Source organism: Danio rerio, chromosome 20 (assembly GCF_052040795.2).
Source record: "Danio rerio strain M-AB ecotype USA chromosome 20, GRCz13ab, whole genome shotgun sequence".
In the NCBI taxonomy this organism is placed as follows: domain Eukaryota; kingdom Metazoa; phylum Chordata; class Actinopteri; order Cypriniformes; family Danionidae; genus Danio; species Danio rerio.
Genome location: NC_141040.1, coordinates 35,581,804 through 35,603,430, shown reverse-complemented (window position 1 = coordinate 35,603,430; position 21,627 = coordinate 35,581,804). Strand labels below are relative to the sequence as shown.

At 35.9% G+C, this 21,627-nt stretch overlaps 1 protein-coding gene across 9 annotated transcripts in view; it reads left to right on the top strand.

Moving 5' to 3' along the window:
- Positions 1 to 21,627, top strand: part of sash1a (SAM and SH3 domain containing 1a) — a 315,841-nt gene that overhangs the window by 117,392 nt on the left and 176,822 nt on the right. The gene's annotated exons all lie outside the window — the stretch shown is intronic.

The window sequence follows — 21,627 nt, the reverse complement described above, 5'->3', positions numbered from 1 at the left end:
TGGGGTCGCCACAGCAGAATGAACCTCCGCATCCCTAGTGTATACTAAATAATGATAGATTTATATTACTTGTTTATTAACCACAATAATTTATCATCATTTTATTTTTAAAAGTAGTTATTATGGTAGGATAAATCACTGAATACATCAAACCTATGTCTCTATAATTATCTGCAGACTTTTCTTGGGATGATCTGTGAAATGACATCATTAGAGGTGCAAGCACATATTCATAATAACAAACCCTGTATTTAAACAATGATTTACATATTTGTGTGATTGACTGTGTAGCTGTGGAGAATGTTCATAGGAAAGTTTTCATATATTTTGAGTATTTTGCCAATTTCTTAACGTGGCCAAAATATCATCTGAATGTCAATCATTATTTAACTAGCAGTCATAACTTTGTATAAAACACGGCAAGCTTAAAGACTATACCATGTGGCCATGGTGTGGTCACTTTATGAGGCTGCATAGATTAAATAGAATGTGCGCTTATTTGCAAATAAACAAAGACCCCATGTTTATGAAATGAAGTATGGAAGCTTTACTCTGTTAAAATGAACAAGACTTCTAGAATAATTATAGTTGATAATGTGTTTTGTCTGATTTCATAATTGTGTTTGCGCTCATTCGTTTTCCTAGTGTATCAGCCTATTTAATTTGTCTCATAATACATATTCAGCATTATGTTAAAGGATCAAACCGCTGTGTTTATTTTAATATGAATGATGCTGTTTTACATCTGTACTTGCTCTTCTGACTGCAAACTACAGTTATGTGTCTACAAATAGCCTCCAGCAGTTAAATTGTATACCATATTCATACATTCTCTGTAACAGATCCTTTGAGAGGCCATAGATTGTTGTCTTTGAGCATGCTGGGCCATAATCTTTTGCCTTATGCTATGAGAGCCCTTCAGGGAGCAATAAATAGCCATGATGCTTTTCCCTACCAAATGGACCCTTGTATTAGAAAGAGGTTTATTCTGCTGAGTGAAACACATACTTGCATAAATCCTAAGCATACTCGGTGAGTGATCGGTGACCTCAGTGCTATCATAAAAGGTTATCATACAGGAATGAGAAAGAACGTCCTCAGTCTCACCTTATCGCCACAATGATTATTTTGTTAAGGGAGTTTTTCTTTTCTTTTTTTTTCTTTTTTGAGTAATCAGAAGACAGAGACCCCTGGGAAATGCTGCCATTGGAGTGACCTTCAATACAACATATATTTTACTGGCTCTGTTGGTTTTTATATTGGTTCTTTTTCAGCAAAGGTTGTATTTTCTATTGGTACAGTATAAATAAATTGAATTGTAATCAATCTTTAAATCATTTAAATCTGTCATCTTAAAATCACCATATACCCATTTCAGATGGTAGGACTTTGCAATGCATGAAATGCAGTATGTAGTTCATTATTTTCACTCTTTCTCTCAATTAGACATGTCTTTAATGGCTCTTTGAACACATTCAACCACATGAGTCTTTATTCAGCTAAAAATGTAATGCATTCAAATAGATTGGCCTTGGAAGTGGTCAAACTTAGACAAGCTCAATGTTTTACACCTCTCTCCCAACTGATGTTAAAATTGTGATGGGCTTGACAAGAATATCCTAAAGGGTTAGTTCACTCAAAAACAAAAAGCAAAAAATAACCCACAATTTACTCACCCACAAGGCATCATAGGTGTAAATGAATCATTGTGGTTTTCTAAGAAAGGTATCCATAATTAAAACCTTATGAAGTGTTGTATGTGCGCTCTCAAGAGAATACACAATTCAACTTTCAATGCTGCATTTGCTAACCATATATTCTAAGTCCTCCTCCATAAAGGGAGTCCCTGGTAAACACATGTATGACAGTTGCACAGAAGCAAAAGTGTGATGTCTAACAATGCTTTTTTGGCAAATTGCTATTATTTAAATCTCAGATATTATTATGCAATGTGGCCATTGATGTGTGTGTGTGCTCGACCAAAAGTTGTGCATGAGCAGCACCTGTTAATACTTTAAAATAACGCAGTAACTCTGATCAGATGTCTCACAATGCATAGCTGCATATACCATGCCGAACAGCTGCAACATTTATAGGACTACATATGGTGAAGCAAGCCTTATGTCAACAAATCTTTTCACATTTTAGTGACATTAATAATATATTTTGATTAATTCTGAACATTTGATGTTTGTAGTGAGCCCTACATTTATACATCATAAACCACATTTGTAAGAAAATAAGTTATATATTTCTAATTCTACAAATTTTTTAGGCCCTAAACAGTCTCAAATTTGCTTAATTATTAACCTATTTAACTTATTAACAAAAATAATTTTAAAAAGGTCTTAATTTTCCTTTGTCCAAGTAAAGCTGCACTATTGGCCTAATATCCAAATATCCATTCAATTTCCAACAATCTATGTAAATAATACCTTTTTATTTTTATATATACACATAGTTTTTTATTGCAAAGAAATACAATAGCTGTTTGACATTTTTCACGGCAGTTTCTCCAAAGTAAATTCCCTAATCAAGAAAAGAAAAAGAAAAACAATTACACAATTCCTTATAATATTATCAAAGCAACACATCCCTTTTCATGATAAATTATACTCAATGAATTTGAACCAAAAGCCAGCAAATGTGTATTTTCCATTATTTATGCCATTTTCACCATAGTAAATATACTTTTAACAATGTTAATGCTTTTTTATATTTATATTATATTTAAAAAAATATTTTATGTTAAAAAATGTATATAGAACTAAAGTTTTTGACACATTAAAATATGTCGCTAAGAAAAAATTACAGACATAGCAACCGACTGGGCCATTAGAAATAATCATTAGTGTTTAACCCTTTATAAATCTTCAATTTAATTTATAAGGGTTTTAAATAGTCTTAAAAAGTCCTAAATTTGACTTGATTAAAGCTGCAGAAACCCTGCTTAAGAGTTGCTCTACAGTAGATATGACATATTTTAGCAAAAATATATATATGTTCTGTTTAAATTGCTGATCTCTATAGAATTCTGTCAAATTCTGAAGAATTATGGCGTAATATTGTTTTATCGTCAGATCTTTACTTTTGTATTGTGCTGAAGTGTGGTGCCCCCCCTGGGATGTCCCAGTATAGCATCCATAAGTGTGTTTCCCATGATTTAGGTCAGTGTGTGCCGTTGGCTCAGTGGTCCCTGTCCATGCTAACAGTCTCCTGTCTGTGATGTGCTTGTTACTGGGCATCCTCGGGGTCCATTCGCATGCTGACCTTCAAAACCCAAGAGAACCTCAGCTGGAGCCGCTATTCACTACTGTCTTGTTCAGGCTTACTTCATGACATAACAGATACCTCAGAGGGGATTTTCATATTTCCATGTGATCTATTGAGTTTTATCTGGACCTGCTATGAAATTTGTATTTAAACATGACATATAATCTCTTCAGCTGCTGTTTTAGCATTGAGAATGTGATTTCCAGCTTGAGCAGTGTCACTCTTCACCTTTTCTATCAAATCTTTTTATTTTGTTTAAGCATTGGCTGATTTCCCAGCAGCTTGTGTGTCGGTGATTTTACTATGAGCTCTGCTTTTGCTGGTGTAGCCAGTGTGGGAGTAAAACTTGAGACTGTGGTGCTTTGTAAATAAATGGGTGTTTTTAATGGTGTTTCTAAAGTGCTTCCTTAATTTTTGTTTGAAGTCACACTTTTGAGGAGTGAAAGTCAACAGATTGTTTATTTTATATGTGTGAATGTCACAAACTTTCATTCAATACTTATTTAGGGATATTTATTGGTGCCGTTGAAATGTGGTTGTGGCTAAAGTAATCAGAGACAAGTTTAGTGGAATAAAGTCTATCATGATGACTTATTATATAATTATATATGATTATTTAATGATATACAGATCATATTTTAGCTATCTTAATGAACTGTGGCAAATATTTTTGTATTTGTTCTGCAATCACATCATTTATTATTTGCTTCCCTGATAAGTGTTTTTCAGTTTTCTTTTATTCTTATTTTCTCTCAAAACCAGTTTAGTTAATGAATCATGTTTGCCATTCACCATTAAGAAGACAATAAAGGAATGTGCAACTGAATTAAAACCTTGATGTAAAATGCAGTACATCAAGGTTATCATCAAATGTAGGTTTTAATAACCAAGAGCCTGAGAAATTATTTTTGTGTATATTGGCTCTGAATCAGTCAAATCGTCGCATGTACAGTGCAAGTGTTTTTCCCTTCTTGTCATCTTATTAATCAAATAAGAGCATTTGACAAATCAGGGAACAATACTATATTGAATAGTATAATAATAGTATGAATGAATAATCCTTTAAAAAAAAAAACACTTATGCTTTTTGTCCATCTTCACTGAAATGCACCCCTGGAGTTTTCAAACTAAAACTGGGACTTCATTTTCAAAATAAGTAATTTTTGTGGGATCGAATACGCCAGAGTAGCATGTACGTCAATTGTCGCTGTAGAACTTATTGGTGATAAAAACAAATACACTCTAGTTTAAACACAGCCTTAGTTATCTAGTCAGAATCTCTCCCTGCAGCTGTGTCAATGACAGTAGGAGTCCCACTTTTAAGAGTGTTTAGGGATTCCAAGGGGGGAAAACTGTGTAATGTAGCATGACCTCAGTGATGTCACTTTGCCTTTTCTGTGTGCAATACCATAGCAGAATTTCTGGCTGGCATGGATATGAGTGGTTGCTGAGATTCATGGGTAAAGGAGCTTAAATCTGTGCAGTTGCAGCTGCATGAAGGAGGAACTGCACCCTAGTGTAATCCCTAATGTAATTAACACAGTTTCGAAAGGCTATCTGGAAAGTTGTGTGAGTCAGAAAAAGAAGAGTCTTAATTGCATCTGTTGCACTTTGTAGGCTTTCAGATTGTCATCATTTATATACACTTATATTCTTTTCGAAACTTGTATGAGGAAAAATATACCAGAAAGTTAATGCTGTTATCTGCTCTTCGTTAATTATTAATAGACTATATATGTGATTTTTCATATATTTTTTTAGATGAATATGGCAACTCTTGTCACTTTAGAAACTAGGCAGAATCAAATGTTTTGAAGTATACATTTTTGTGAAAATTGTGCCATTCTCAGTGGCAGCATGATGATGACATCTGATGAAACTCTAACAGTCATGATGATGGAGCTGATGAAATTGCAGAGTTCCATTTCAGAGTGATTTCTAGGAGTTACAGTAACAGTTATAGTTTAATGTTAATGTGATTTTGTTCATGTTTTTGAAAGAAGTCTTTTACTGTTACTTTAAAACAAAAATAAGAGTTGGAAAGGAAAGGAAAGGAAAGGAAAGGAAAGGAAAGGAAAGGAAAGGACAGGAAAGGAAGATGAAAAGGGAAAGGAAAGGAAAGTGTATTTTTGTTTCTTTTTGTTATTGTTCTTTGTGGTTACGTCTTTGAAGTACTAAAAGGGACTATTTTAAAAGAAAAAAGCAGAAAGAATTGACCTGATATGTCTTATTTCTATTGGGTGTGGGTGTGTTGCCTGCTGTGGAGTTTGATGCTCTGCATAAATGGATTTGCACGGTTAACTCATCAGTCTGATGGAGGTCATTTAGTGCTATGAAATGTTAACACCCACATAGTCACTCACATTCACATACACAATCATATGTTCAGAGCCAGTGCCCTGAAATGGAATCAAATCAGCTGACACAGAAGAGCTCAAACACCCTGGACGGCACACAGATCACTGCATGATAAATAATGACTTTTACATAAATTACAATTCAACACTCTGGGGTCTGTAATATGTTTTTTATGTTTTTGAAGAAAGTATCATGCTCGCCAGTGCTGTATTTGATTAAAAAAATACAGTAAAACTGCAATTGTGTGAAATAGTATTTGCAATTTAAAATCATACCTGTGATGACAAAAATGCTGAAATGATCAACTGTTCTGCCAGACACTAGTGTCACATGATCTTACACATGTTGATTTGGTGATCAAGAAATACAGTACTATCAATGTAGAAAATAGTTGAGCTGCTTAATATTTTTGCTAAAATCCCTTTTGACAAATACAAAGTTAATATAATACTTATACATTAAAAAAAATCCTGGGGAAAAGGTTTCTACCAAAGCATTAATATTTTTGCAGAAAGAATTTTGTATAAACTACGCAAACAGCTGCTATTGAGTTCAGTGAAAATGAATGGACAGCTTTTTTAGGGTTTTGGTTGATGGAACCAAGCAAGACATTATAGAGTATTCAGAGTTCTGCTATTCACTTTGCATCCTTTATTTAATTTTCACCCAAATCTCACAAAAAGCTTTTTCATTATGACAGTAACAAGTTAAAAGCCTTTGATTTCTTTCTCAGTTGGTTGATTTCCAGTAGTGTCCCCTCTCATCCACACTGGTGGCATGCCGTATTACAGATGGAGAGAGAGAGAGATAGACAGAGCTGTGAAGGAAGAAAGGGATGGATGGTGAAGTTATTGTTCACTCTCAGGAAGCGGTGGGGGGAAGTGAAGCACATTGCATGGGGTCTTTTCCAAATTTCTCTCTCCTGTGGTTGCGACTCTTTGTTTTGGCTGTTGAGATTCAGGCTGTGTGCCAGGTGGACTCTAACCTGCTGCTTTTCAACACCTCCACTGACTCCAGGCAGACTTCTGCTGCTAACCTCTGTTCTTGATATTTTAACCGAAGGAAACGCATCAGTGGCTGTTTGTTTAAGGCATACTAAGGCAATGATTGAACCGCAGTTTGCTCATTTTGAATGAACTGCTTACCAATTAGTTCATTCATTTCAGTGGTCTGGTGTTGTTTGAATTAGATTAGACTATTGCTTCCTCTCAAATGATTTCTAAAGTCCCTGAGTATGTTTCTATGTTTCCCTGGCTTGCATAACATTTTTTCTTTAGACGTGCTTGAACCAAAAGAGGAGTTATTTCTAAATGCAGGAATTTCAAGCCCCCGCACCTAAACATTTCTGGTTATTGTTTATTCAACACTATATTTATCCAGAGTGAATTATAGCACGCCTACCACAGGCTCAGCGTATGGGAACAGTGGTGACTGGGTCATCAAGTGTCATCAAGTAAACATACACATTCTCTCTTCCCTCCATTTGACATCTGATTGTCTGCCACTACCGCCTCTTCCTTTTTTCCTCTTTGTCTTTTTTCCTTCTTAAGGAAATCTCACCTTGCTCTAACACCTATATCCAATCGGTTTCTCAAAATTTTGATACAGTTGAAGAAAAATGTTTTTAATTTCTTTAGAAAAACCTGTAGTTTTTTGTTTCATCATGACTTTGCATTATTTACTTTGACTTTAATAAAGATTTACCCTAAGTAATGTGTGGTAGACCAATTGCATGGATTATATTTATACAATAATACAAATGTATAATATAATCTTACAGTTAGAATTTTCACAAGGGCAGTAAAATGTGAATTTCTGTGAATTCTGTGTGAATTAGTATTAAATGCCAACATACACTTTATTAGTACACCTACCGTACACCTTATTAGTACCGGTTTGGATCCCCTTTTGCATTCAGAACTGCCTTAATTCTTCGTGGCATCCCAAAAGTGCTCTATTGGATCAGGATCTGGTGACTGTGGAGGACATTTCACTACAGTGAATTTATTGTCATGTTCAACAAACCAGTCTGAGATGACTCCCGATTTATGACATGGCGCGTTATCCTGCTGGAAGTAGCCATCAGAAGATGGATACAATACAAGATACATAGAGGGATGGACATGGTCAGCAACAATACTCGGGTAGGCTGTGGCATTGACATGATGCTCAATTGGTACTAATGGGCCCACAATGTGCCAAGAAAATATTCCCCACACCATTACACCACCGCCACCACCAGCAGCCTGAACATTGATAGAAGGCAGGATGGATCCATTCTTTCATGTTGTTGACACCAAATTCTGACCCTGCCATTCGAATGTTCGAATTGAGAACTCGAAATCGAGACTGGATATTTTTACTTTTTTGGACCATTCTCTGTAAACCCTAGAGATGCTTTTGCTTAAAAATCCCAGTATGTCAGCACTTTCTAAAATACTCTGAAATTCTCAAAAACTTTTTGAGCCACTTCCAAAGGTATAAACACAATCGACCAGATTGAATTGTAGTGTAGATGCTCATGTTATTGAAAATGTAGCAGATTTGGATTTAAACTTTGCCAACTAAAATGTTCTCTTGTCAGACCTTATTCTAACACAATTCAGATTAAAAAAAAAGCCAAATACACACTTATACAAGGTCTTTCAACCTTCAGAAGTATAATGCCGTTCTAATGTCAGGTGTTACGTATGGCCAGATTGAACTATGCAAATTAGATTTGATGTGGTATGCTAATTTGATGCATTTTGACACTGATTGGTTACGTACTGATTGCATGTGTCTGGCTCTGACAGGATTGAAGAGCTTTTGATGTGTCTTTACCGTTTGACGCTCAGGCAATTGGCAGCTCATTAGTTGCTGGAGGGCAGGTAAATACACACACATACGCAGCTTTTCTCAGAGACGCTGCTTTATATCGAGCAGATGTAACATTTGCTCCTCTCTGGGGATTGGAGTGTGGAAAGATCAGTGGAAATAAATTCGGCACAGAAATGCTACTTGCGTGATGTCTACAGCTGCATACATTGAATGCATTTACACAATCAATACTGCGGCCTGAACAACCTTTCCCATTTACAATCTCTCAAATAACCTCCTATAATGAGCATTCAGAATGAGACGGAGCATAATCAGCCGAAGATATGCAGGATATTACATTATTATTTTGACTTTGAATCTTTTTGTTATAAGCATTGCACAAATTTAGCTTTGCACAGGCGACCCTCCTGAAGTGAACGGCATACAAATGTGCTTTAACTTGAGGATTACGATGTACACGTAACTAATTTCAAGGCATAAAATCAGCTTATCCCGTGCAATACCTCACTCAAGATATGCTCAAATTCAGAGTATAGTTAATTAAATGTAGGTTATATTTCTAAGATGCAAAGCCACTCTTTCTCTTGTTAATATGTTGAAACCCTGCTTGGATTTTCAGTGCTGCTGCATTAAATCAACCTCAGGCTGAGATGCAGAAAGAGACTGCTTACTCGTAAATCCATACTAATTCATTAGGAGAGCGGATGTTTCAGAAAGGGGAAGAGGGCAGTTAACAAAGAGGCTTACAGTACATGCAACATGACTACATCGCAAATTTCATTTCAATAATTTATTAAATGTTCTCTCTATTCTTTCATTAAAAACACCACGGTTTCGTCAATAACAGGTTTTATTCTGGAGGGCATTGCTGATTGTATGAGACTGTATTGAGCTCTTTGTTAGTGAATAGCCTCTCTCAGCAGAAAGCTATGCTGCTGATGCTAGCAGCAGTATGTTGGTTTCTGTGTATAGCGTCTGGATTGTGTATAAGCCTTGTGTGTTGTGTCTGTGAGGGTGTGTGAGCTGTGTTTTTGTTTACGGGGAAAGGCTAGTCAGCAGCAGTTGAATGTGAGCTGCTTTCAAAGGCTTTTTTTTTTTAGGCTATCTGTTTAGTACAGGAAGCGTTTGTACATTTTCATCCCCTGGTGCAGAACAGTCTCATTCTCTCAGGTGAAATGTTCATCCAGTTGCATTGTTGCTTACTATTGCAGTGCTGCAGAATACCAAAAACTTAAAAGGACAAAAGGGGCATTTTATTACTTGGGTATGTTTTTTCTCTGTCTGTTCTGTCTCAAACACATTCCTTTTATGCACAGCTTTCAAAGTATGTTCTGTAGGTAAGCATGAATGAACAAGTGTGATAGTGTATGCAAACAGTCACTGAATTTGGGAGCCTGAATCAAACTTTGGGGGGGATGTGGGGTCACTTGATCTTGAGAGTTCCTTACCACAATGTTGAAGGCTATAAAACACACAGGATGACTCCGGTAAAGTATAATCGCAAATTCGAAAATGAAAGAAACACCATTGAAAGGGGTTCTTTTTTGTCAACTTTACCCTGCTTTCAGCTTAATTGTCTAACATGTTTAAAACAATGTCAAGGGGTTTAAAAAAAAATTTATTGGCCTATTGTATGAAGCAAATAAAACAAAACACAACACATCATTTCGGAAAATGAATGAGCAGTGTCTCAACGTCCATATGAAAGTATCTGGCTGTCAGTCTTTCATATGACTGGACTGGACTCCGCAGCGCCCCCACACCTTGATGCTCATGATAAGAATACCATGTGTAGTTATCTTTTTTTTAAGTGAGGTGTAAATTGCTGTCATGCATGAATGAATGATAGTTTTGCACTTTTACACATACTGTAATAATCCTTGATCACATTACACAATACTGAAATCGCATGTCAAAATAACACATTGTCAATATTTTTTTAGACCCACAAATTTCACAAATTATGCTTTTAGGAGATCCGAGCTCATCCTAGCTCGCATGTAGTTTGTTCCCTGCTTATTAGTGCCGTGTGAAGTGGACATCGCAGGATATTCTGCCATGATTTCAGTTTGAAAGTGTGTTTAATATGATCACAAGACATTATTTCTATGCTAATCACATGATCACGGTTAAAGAACCATTCAGACTACTGTGATGATAATGATGATGATTATTATTATTAATAATATAATATTAATATATTATTATTATTGTTTTCTTTATTTAGCCAGGAGATCACATTTCAAGGAGACTATTTCCTTAAAAAAGATATGATAGTGTCATTAGAAACTGAATTGGAAATGACATTATTTTAGTATAGTCAGTCGTGAACTGAGGTGGGTCGGTCTAAGGCTTGAAACTCCAATGCTGAAAAGGAGTCCCACTCCAGCCCTGCACACTACTATTTCTGGTTGTTGTACACTTCCATTTTTCTGAATGCTGCACAATTTAAAGGATTTGTTGTGGTGTGGAGGAACTTAAATAAAAGTTTTGCGTACTGCATTAGATTAAATGTGAAGTGTCGTTGTTTAAATACTGTTGTTCTTTTGTTGCCTTGATTGCATCTCTTGTCCACATCTGTAAGTTACTTTGGATAAAAGTGTTTGCCCAAAAATTCTGCTGTATTATTTAAAGTCCACATTAAAAAAATGGTCATGGCACCCCCTACTTTTTCTCTTGCTCTGCACTTATTGTATGATGACTAATACTTTATATGAACTGTTATGTCCCTTTGCATTTCAGATGTACTATGTCTGGGAATGTTGTATCATCACTATTGCTCTTACACAGAAAAGACTAGTTTGCTAGGTTCAGTGATTTGAAGTGGTCAGGTTTGGCTGTTTCTGTGTGGTCATGCCATGTGTGATTAGTCATGCGTCTAATGTGTGCTGTGTGTGTTTGTACTAAATTCCATGGTCAGCACTGTGAGACAGCCATTACTCTCTTTGTTTAATGACCAGCTCTTCCAGTCTTTTTTTTTTTTTTTTGAAAAGCAACAAATCTCATGCACTTTGAAAGCATTGGTGTTTTTCTTTCACGTTTTCCTTTAGATTATGGAGATTTTGACCAAAAAGTATTAAGAATTTTTTTCTTTCCAAGAGTGAAATAAAGTCAGCGTTTGAGCCACATTAGAGTCCTTTTTAGTAAGCTGTTTTTGGCACAGTCTTGTTATGTATAATGACTTTTAGTGTACACTACCAGCAGGAATGTCCCTTGAGTAGCCTTGGGTTCAGTGGAAGAAAGATGTGTATCCGATAAGAAAACGCTCTTTCTCTGTACTAGAAAGTGATGTCATAAAGGGACACGCTGTCAGGTCATCCAGGTTAACCGATTCACTGACAGGGAAGGGAATGATGCTAGTGCCAGAAAATCTCTCCTCTGAGGCACTGATAAAACAGCACTATCACGTTTAATGGATGAAGAGGGTATAGAGAGTCCCTTTTTACTATTATTTTTTTCTCGAGTCCGTCTCTATCTTCATCGCTTTAATTAGCGGTTTATTGCTGAACGATGTTTACACAGCTACTCTCTAATTGTTGAAATGAGAGTGTGCGCCACACCGCAAAAGCCAGCTTGTTTAATAGAAACATTCTGCATATACATGCATGAAGAGCGCTGGAGACATGGCCGCAGTCGTTTGAAATTTTGACAGCTGTAGATTAAAATCTCATTATCATTCCTCCATCCTTCCCCACGACTTCCCTACTGTCTGCTACATTACCCACAATGCTCTGATGTGACTCTCTCTAATGGAGGCCAGGCACAAGTTTCTTACTTTCTCACAAGCCATCAATCACTCTATTTTGCGCTCTTTTTCTCAGCAGGGATGCGCAGTGAGAGACCTTTATAGCAAATTCACTCCCGCAGCACTTTTCCGTGCAGTTTTTCACAGCAAAAACATCTGTCGTCCTCACTAAACACCCGTAATCCAGTTGAACCACATGCTAAACGCACAAAAATAGTGCCGTGCCTTGAGAATTGAGCCCTTGTCAACACACTCATGGATTAGACTGAAATGCTCAATGCTATTTGCAGTGCGCAATTAATGTGGCAGTGAAAGAATTTCTTTCAAAATAAATGTTTTCTATTCCTCATAGCTGTGGTTATTATCGGCATGTGCCATTACCTAATTTGCATAACTCTTTCAGGGAATTAGATGGCAAAACAACATTGGCAATATGCGAATAATTCAAATATGGGCAGACAAATAAAATGCCGCTTTCAAAATTTGACTCCCCATCCTGTTTCATTCCAAGAATTGCCATTCTCTGGCCATTTTCATTGCACACAGTGTCGTTTGACAGTCTAATCAGCATCAGTTTCTTTTCTGCCCACCTTAACCGCTACAAGGAGCTCATTTCGGTTGCCTTTGAACAGGTTTGCCACATCAGCCACCATCAATTCTCTTTACAATCTCTCCATTCAGCCATCTAATAGGCTCCAGTAATCACCCTCATGTTCATTTAGCTTTGATCATTATAAAGGGTATGTCATTCTCTAGATGCATGAGTGTGGAAAATGAGTCTCATAAAGATGCCACCCATGTGCGAATCTCTCTGGAATCGTACAGACAGATACTGATGGCATTGCAATAGATATAATGCATGTTGTTTGATGTTTTTTTTTTTTTTCGATCTGGTTGTCTATGAGCAGGATGTGTGTGTTTTCATATGTGATTCCAGTGTTCTTGTTATCCCCTTTGGGCTGCTGACTACTGAGCATGCATGCTTGAGTTAATACAAGTTAACGTTTCGAAACCAGAGGGAGGGAGGTAAAAGATTGTTCACAGTTCATAGTTCTCTCTCACTCCATTTCTCTTTCAAACGGGATGTGAGGAATAGAGAAAGAGTCAAAGTGTTATTACTGTACTCTGGTGTTGTTTGTTATTGAGAAAGCGTTACAGAGGTGGGTCTGTGGCCTCTGAGACATTGAGGTCTTTCTTACACACTGTTACTATCAGCTATCTAGGTATTAGAGTACAGTGGTTTCTGTGGCCAGTATAGTCACTGTTCTGTGGTCTTTAATGCACAAAAAAGCTCTGAAATGGTTCAAGTGAAAATTGAATGAAACTCAAACCAAAACCAGTACACAATCTCAAAAAGCGAAAAAGCAGAATGCTCAATCTTATTCAGTGGTCTGTTGAAAATTTTTATTCGGATTGGCTGGAGGGTGTGCAGTATTTTCGTTAAAAGGCACAGGTAGTTCAAATCAGTTTTAATCACCGTTCGAAATAAATGCTCTTCTCCCAAATGTTTGTACTTAGCATAGCAGCTTGCATGTGCTGCACAGGAAAACAAACAAAATTAGAAAAATATTCATCAATTATACACAAAATCAAGTTTTAAGAGTTTTTTAAGCAAGAATATAGTTATTTTAAAGTCAAATCTGCAGTTTATGGATAAGGATAGTGCGTCTTTAAAATTTTCTGAAGCTTGAGGCGGTCAGCGGCAGCTCTACAGATGGCTCCCCCCAAAGGAAGCTTTATATCAGCCAGCCTATCTCAGGACCTGTCGCTGGATCTCATCTCTTGTATCTCTGTTGTTAAAATGTGATATATAATTAATCTTTGGTTTGTCTAACTGTTCATATTTGGACCTATTTTTTTTTTTTTTTTGTTTTTTGGTGTATATTATTTGTCCACCTGTGATTGGATTGATAAAATCGCATCTTAATAACGTAAACAGCACGCACATGCTCTCTGTCTGTCTGTTTGCCTGCCTACCTGTTACTGCTTATTCAGTGGATGGACTAGAATATTGAACATGTCAAAATTGAAGAAAATTCTGACAAATATTGCACTGCAAAAAGCAAAACTAGTTTAAACTTAGGCTTACTTTGGCAAATGACCATGGAAGAAGCAGGCTTAATCAATGGCTTGCCGTGCGTTAAAGGGTTTTAATGCACTCTGTGAAGGCAACCACACTCTGCTGCATGTTGTGTGGTCCTTTGCCTCCACGTCAAGCATTAAAAATTCTTTAACTCACAGTAAATTGTTGATAATCCCTCACATGTGTGTTTTTTTCTTGTCATTGTTGGGATAATGCCATACAGTTTAGTACAGGTGTCAGAAATGCTGTCTTCTTAAAGATAAACTTTTACGATGTGCTATCATCTGATAATTATATCAAACAATAAGTGTGATTAGCCCAGCACACAACATTGTTTTAGATGTTCAGTAAGCCCTGTTGCAAAACATCTCATAAAAGCTACTTTTTTTTCGGTCTGGTCTTAAATAACAGCGTGAACATCTATCACTGTAAATATAAATGTGTTGTTTTATTTATTTGTATGGACCAAACAATCTAAAAGAACCAAAGAGACATTTTATGATGAACTGTCTTATTAATGCATTATACATAAAGACAGTTTCTATGATTTAGCACAACTCTAAATTGTGCAATCAATGTTTGTCTTTCTTATTTTGAGAACAACAAGCAAACATGAATCTTTCTCCAAAACCTGATTTTCTCTCTGTGCTCTGTTGTCACTTCTTGCCTTTAATTGATTTGATTAGATAAGAAGTGGGTGTCTCAGTCATTTTGGTGTGGAATAAAATAGCACCGGTGCTTAATTAGTAACGTGTATTAGTGTATTAATGAATTAGAGATTAAACTTCGCTCAGACGACCGGAGCGCTAATTAATTCAACTCATTTGCATAATAATAAGCACACATGACATTAGAGATGTCTGAAGGTAAGCGTAAATATGGGCTAACAGAAGTGAGAATTGAATTAAACAGTGTAACTTTTTACTATATTTGCCAGATGGCCATTAGGCACAGTCTAACTCTCCACACCAAGGTAGAGGTCAGTATTTTTGTGCTGTCTGTGAAGCTATAATGCATCAACTAGGGCTGCACAATGTATAGTTTGAGCATCGATATTGCAATATCCGCAATGTTGAGCATTCAGACACACAAAATTATAATGTTTGTAGCTTTAAGAAACTGTAATGAAGACTATACTGGGTCATTTTACAATTGATTATACATTTTGCTCTGTATACTGCTAGACTTTCAAAAATGGATAAATCTTAGCAGTACAGCATTTATCTACACTCGTGATAGGTTTAGTATATTTTATGCAGCTGCATTTCCCTACAAAATCATCCCAATCAAACTAAAACGATTCAAACTAAAATATTTCAACTGGTAAAAATATACTCAAAATCACAATAAGTATTGCAGAAAATTTGAATTTTGCAATGTATTTTTTCCAATATTGTGCAATCCTAGCATCAACAGATTACAACAGTTTTGATTATGCTTTTCTCTTTGAACTAACAACGTTGGCAGCAAATGCAGTTGACAGCACATGGTGCGTGATGGTATTGTTTAGAGAGAGACTGGCATACTAGTTAATTTCAAGTATTCTGTTGCAGACATTTTATGACATCAGTATCATGAATCATATTGCATTGTGGGTTGCATGAATAGTAGTATTGACTCTATCTGTAGTGGCAGGCTATATCTTGCAGAGTGCAAATTTGCGGGTTCTCCACCATCAATATCTTTATTTAATTTCCACTTTTAGGCCATGCAAAATATTTACAGACTTGTTTAATGCCCATATATTATTGGTTGGTTAGTTAGGAGAGGAGATTCTGACACATTTTTTTTTTTCTAATGAGATGATCTCCAGTATTCTCCTTGGCCTGTGTCTGAGATGTTTGTGTGAGTGTCCTTTCAGCCGTAATTTCCTCTGCAGGGATCCCATTCTCATTAGGGGCAAAGAATGTCTTCATGCAGAGATGACAGAACAGATGTTTTATTTTCAGGTTCAACTCCACAGAAATGTAATCTAGGCCACTGATTATCTCTTTCTCTGTCATCCCGTCATGTCGGTTGGCCTGAATATCCATAATGCCCATAAAAGCTTTAAACTTGAAGCATTTATAATGTCTGATTTTGCTTTGCCTGGCAGTGCTGCGCTGAGACTGGTGCTTGTTAAATGTGGATTCTTGCTGATCTGGCATCTCGGTGCACCAAATGTTAGCGTGTGAAAGCAAACACCTTCCTAATGTGATGTTTTAGCACTTCTGTTGCCATATTTAGGCTCTAATTATAAAAAACTGTCAGCTTTAAATGTGATGTGTGTGTGTGTGTGTAGAGCATGCTTTGTATTATGCAACAGCTACAGTAATTCAGGACTCTACTGTACATCACCTTCTCCACCTGCCTTTGATTTTCCTAAAATATCATTAATGTTTTATGATAGTTGTAATTAGCAATGAAGACAATCACTGATTATAATAATTGTGATGATTCATTTTCTGATATGCTGCTTTTAGTTAGTAATCTGACAACTGGAAGTCGTTTACTTCTTAATGAATAGTTCGTTTTGTGAATTGGATGCATTGGAATGGATCTGATTCAAATGAATCATTTGTTTACCACTCACATGCTGCTACTTCTCTCATCACGAGCTCTCGTGCATGGGCCAAGAAGAGCAAGAGCCTAAATGGTGTAAGCTGTCAAGTGGGCTATAATTTGAGGACAAGACCGTCAAGACGGCCATTAGATTGCACAGCATGAGATTGTCAGAAAAATCTTGAAAGATGTGCAGTTTTTCCCCTCTTTAAAGCCATATTATAATCAATACCACTACCTCAGAGTTGCTCTTTAAGGGAAGTCAAGCATTTTTTGTGTGAAGTATCCTTCAGACCCCAGTTCATTATGAAACAGCACATGTAAGAATTTTTCAGCGACAAATCATTCAGTTGTTTAGATGAGCTTGTTGCCTCAAAAATCACGTTTTCGTAAAGGGCATCTCAAGAAACAAACAAAAGTGGGAACATTGCTTGATTAGAACAGATTTGATTATGCTTTTCTCTTTGAACTAACAATGTTGGCAGCTAATGCAGTTGACAGCACATGGCGCATGATGGTATTGTTTAGAGAGAGACTGGCATACTAGTTACTTTCAAGTATTCTGTTGCAGACATTTTTTGACATGATGTGATTTTTGACAGTTTTTCATTGTGAGAACATCTGTTCTAATATTTCTGTCTCTCTTTTTTTTTTTGTCTCCTTCTGTCACTCTACTCTCTTGCACATGGACGTGTGGACCTGACATGATGATTGACAGGTAAGGGAAGCTGAATCTTTTGTGACAGTTTGTCTTGTGTTGTCACTTGTCTTGGCTGATAATAGCCATTATTCTTTCAAAACACAATTCATAATTTTGTAAAACGCATAGCCATTAGTTTTGTGACCACTGAGGATTGCGTGGTGATCAGACAATCCTTGTTTTGTTTTTTGATACATTTTTATGCCCATCAAATCTGCATTTATTTGATCAGTATAAAGTAAAACAAGAATGCTGTAATATCATTGTAAATTTATTAAATAATGCTGCATTTGTACAGAAAAAAGAAAAAGAAACCTTTGGGCCGCCATTAGTCTAGCCTTTAATGTCATATAATGTTTCAGTAATCAATCTACAGTCATTTAATTTAGTGCTTCAGATTTGGTGCCTAATTATTTTTGAAAATACTTGTGCTGTTAATGGTGCATTTTTTTAGTATAGAAACTAAATTGGATATAAAAATGTATCTTTTGATCAGTTTTACGTTTCAAGTATGACAATAATAAACTGTCATTTATTTTAATTTTTTATTAATAAATATCATATAGGAGGATTTTTTTTTACTGTGGTTCATTGAAGAAGAGCTTCTTTGGATCCCCAAAGAACATTTTAGTGAAAGTTTTTCAAGCATTCATTAATTTTCTTTTCGGCTTAGTCCCTTTATTAATCACGGGTCGCTACAGCAGAATAAACCGGCATAAAGGTTTTTTAAAGAAACACTTTTTTTCTATTAAGTCGAACATTCATTATATAAACTATTTTCTATTGTAAAGAACCTTTTGTACAATGAAATGGTTCCATAAATATATGTATATACAACAGTTCTGTCTGGTTCTTGAATCTGATTTACTATTAGCCGTGCAGTTTTCTGCCAGTAAGAGTACACCCACATACAGTAACAAGCAGAGGATACTCTACAATGTAGACAAATATTGCTGCTGTTGGGCAACATAATTTACTTTTGAGGCTTTTTTTTTAGTCGAGAATGTAGTTGTTTAGATTGCAACTATGCAGTTTAATTACAAGGATAGTGCCTATATTAAAATGTTTATAATTTCTGAGAGACCAGGCCATTAGCCTGTCTTTGAGCAACGAGGGTTGACTATGTTCATCCACAAGATGGCAACAGAGCATAATAAACCCTAAGAGAAAAACAGCATAATTTCAAACTACAGCTGATCAAATCATTATTAAACAGGTAAATGACTTTCTAAGTCGATCTCTCTCTTTTGTATGTTGTAGTGCTGTATTTATACCATAGTAATATTGTGATCTCCAGATTGCAACAGAGAAATACTGGAAATCTCTGTAGACAGATGGCATTTCATGCTGTTCAGCCTTGTAATCTTAAATTGTCAGCAAAATCAACTGTTTTGTCTTGACATTTTACATTACGCTAGAGAATCATTCAAATACTAGCTCTAAAGTGAAGTTGGTGAAGTAGCAATGACTTCTACTGTTCTGACATCAGCTGCAGATCGCACTGCTACTGCCAAATCCCACTGCTACTGCATATATATATATATATATATATATATATATATATATATATATATATATATATATATATATATATATAATATTATTAGCCTCCCTGAATTATTAGCCCCCCTGTTTATTTTTTCCCTATTTTCTGTTTAACAGAGAGCAGATTTTTTCAACACATTTCTAAACATAATCTCATCTCTAATAACTGATTTATTTTATCTTTGCCATGATGACAGTAAATAATATTTTACTTGATATTTTTAAAGATATTGCTATACAGCTTAAAGAGTAATTTAAAGGCTTAACTAGGTTAATTAGGTTAATTAGGCAGGTTAGGGTAATTAGGCAAGTTATTGTATAATGATGGTTTGTTCTGTAGACTATCTGAAACAAAAAGCCTAAAGGAGCTAATAATATTGTCCTTAAAATGATGTTAAAAAAATAAAAACTTTTTATTCTTTTAACTGCTTAAAGGGAGGCTAATAATTCTGACTTCAACTGTGTGTGTGTGTGTGTGTGTGTGTGTGCGTGTGCGTGTGCGTGTGCGTGTGCGTGTGCGTGTGTGTGTGTGTGTGTGTGTGTGCGTGTGTGTGCGTGTGTGTGTGTAGTTTTGATTTTTTTTAACACCATTTTAAGGACAAACAGGAGTGTACAACTACTATATTGCTAAAATAATACTATCATTGGCTTTTATACCCAACTGATTTTTTTATGTTTACATAATTTATACATTTGGCTGTCTTACACTGCATACAGAAAATTAATCATTTAATTATGATTTATCTGGTTGTTTTTCCAAATGGTTTTGATATATTCTCATCCCACAGCAAGTAATTTGTGATTTGTTGTTGTGTTTCATTGACAAATTGTAGCTGCTCGTGATGTCAGCTTCTTCTCTCTTTCCTGTCTGTTTCTTTTTAATCACTTGTCTTTCTTCTAATGAATCAACCTGTCTGTTTTAAACCCCTGATATCTTGACTGCACCTGAGACATTCAGCCATATGCTGTGTCATTGATATGCACACCGGCTTCTCACAAGTGCACGCACACACATACACTTACACACACACAAACAAACAAAACCATCGTAATTAAGGCGGCATTTCAACGAGCATTCCTGCTGTGATCGAGTACTATGGTGATTGATCAAAAAATACCACACATACATACACACACACACACTTGTGGGGGTAATGCTAATTTGGTTATATATGGAGGTGAATATCAAACCCATTTCCCCCAATCAGTGCAGCGTATATGTGAGCGTGTGAAGATCTGTGGCTAAATACCAGACTCATTAGACCGTTATTGAACGCCACTTTCTTTTTTTTTCCTCCTCTCTGATTGGATTTTCAGTGCTTAGAGGCTGTTGCTCATGACCATGAGGAGGTTGAATAAATTAAGAGAGCTGGCATAAAAACACACACACACACACACACACACACACACACTGTATATGCAGATGTAGCTTCTTCATACAGGTATTAGAAAATTTCAGATGCATTTAAACAATTTTGTTTATGTCTATTAGTGCACCCAGAGCAACATAGAGTCCACGTTGAGACAAATTTTGCATTTTAGACAACATTCATTACTGGTTAAATGCTAGTTCTAATTAATGGCATGGATTTAAGGCCAAAGACCCACAGGATTTATCTTCATTAGGCTAAGAACAGTTGTGTTTACCATAGACACGGCTGTTAGACGTTTTGCCAGACATTTCATTATTCTCCTGGTGGGTTCAGCAGCTGTTTTCTCTGGCTCATGTTGCCTTTGTTTACAGTTTTCTATGTAAGCAAAAAAGCATGATCAGAATATTTAAATGTGAAGGTTTAGAACTTGCAAATCCTCAAGGGATGGTGTTGTTGTTGAGGTTGTGTATGTTTATCCATATGTGTTTTGAGTGCATTACCCTGGGGCTCTTACACTAATCAGATTTAGTTGTGTTGGCTGTTTGGTAATTGAGTTACGGATCGTCTGGTTTTATATCTGTTAGCCTGCAGTCTTCATATTCAGTTGATCTACTGACTTTAAGCATATGGTATATTATGTTTTCATGTGTGTTTTATTGGGCTGTCAATTTATTGCATTTTTGTCAAATTAGTCACATGATATTATGCACAATGAAAGCAGCCTTATACAGTTTTACTTAATATTTGATACCACTATCTGCTAAGACAAATGTTTACATGGCAAATTACATACATATAATATATTACTCTATTATTTTAAGACTACATTAAGATTTAGGTAACTTTTTTAAAGTTTGTTAGATCACATAAATAAGATCCAGTCTCGGATGCCAGATCTTTTCAGGAAATGTCAGTTTATCCAGGTATTTGGACAACAAGGTTGCAGAGTTTCAAATACCCAAACCTGTTAACCAGTATTCAACTGAATTAACAGTCTGCTATCAATATAGGAGCTAACTGTGAAAGGAAGCCAGAGAAGAGCAGAAGCAGGAGACAGTAATAATAGTAATAGAAAAAGATTTATTGAATAATCTTAGTTGCATGTGTTTCGATGTGCTCTCATAGTTCGTCTGAACAGCACAAACATAACAAATGTTACTGTACATCATGCCACAAAACCATGAATTAG